Source organism: Penaeus monodon, chromosome 21, assembly GCF_015228065.2.
Source record: "Penaeus monodon isolate SGIC_2016 chromosome 21, NSTDA_Pmon_1, whole genome shotgun sequence".
In the NCBI taxonomy this organism is placed as follows: domain Eukaryota; kingdom Metazoa; phylum Arthropoda; class Malacostraca; order Decapoda; family Penaeidae; genus Penaeus; species Penaeus monodon.
The window spans coordinates 20782551-20783522 of NC_051406.1; the positions used below are offsets into that span (position 1 = coordinate 20782551).

Sequence of the window (972 nt, forward strand, 5' to 3'; positions counted from 1 at the left end):
TTGAAGAAATGAGGAATAACAAGAATGATGAGATTTGTGATAACTATCACTGTCCTTATTACTTCTGAATACTTAAAAGATCCACTATTACAGAGGTTCCCACACTGTGGTTCGCGGACTATTTGAGGAGCGGGAGTGTACGAGATTATCTATAGCGGAGGAATTTACATTGATGTTTCTTTAAGATTTCAAAGAAGTCATTCACTGGCATTATTTTAAGTTATCTAACGTTCCTGCAAAGTTACTGATTCGCTAAAACTAATCCGAGCTCTGAACATATAATTTCAACCCACGATTTCTATTTTCGTTCAGATTTGAACGTTACTGGCCAGAACCACATGATTTCACTTGTAAAACTAACTGCAAAAGATTAAAAGCACCGACCAAAGAAAAGAAATCCTTGAATCTTGTGAAGATACGACATTAGTATTGTTTTCGATTCGTAACATGTGTATAAGACCCTGTATGATCACACTCATTTATGAAATGCAACCCTTCCTCAAATACAGTAAGTATGCTGTCATGCAACCAGTGCTGGCGTGTGGTGAAGAGTGTGGCGCCAGTGGGGGGATGCGAGTAAAAATTATAAAGGAAACCTTAGCTAACACAAGGGCTCTAAGGTGTGTGTGAGGGAGGTGGGGTCAACAGGTGTGTCAACAAAGGCACGAGTGCAGCATCTGATAGTTGGATGTGAAACTTTTTTATATGAAATGTATTTTCTTGTAACTTTCTCTTTTTCTTTCATTTTTTTTCTTGGTTCTTTTTCTTTTTACTTTCTGTAAACCATATCTTTTGCTTTTCTCCGTTTTCTCTTATTGTCCATTTTCTTGCAAATCTTTCTCCTTTTATTCCATTTTTATTCTATTTTTTATAAACCTTTCTTTTGTTCTTCCAGTTATTCTTTCTCAGTATTTTCTGAAAAAAGCCATTAATTTTCTCATTTTCTTTAAATCTTTTAATTCTTCTAAAACC

The 972-nt window shown here is 35.2% G+C and overlaps 1 protein-coding gene across 1 annotated transcript in view; it reads right to left on the reverse strand.

Moving 5' to 3' along the window:
* The window catches only part of LOC119586604 (sphingosine-1-phosphate lyase 1-like), a 24010-nt gene that overhangs the window by 12735 nt on the left and 10303 nt on the right, over positions 1 to 972 (reverse strand). The gene's annotated exons all lie outside the window — the stretch shown is intronic.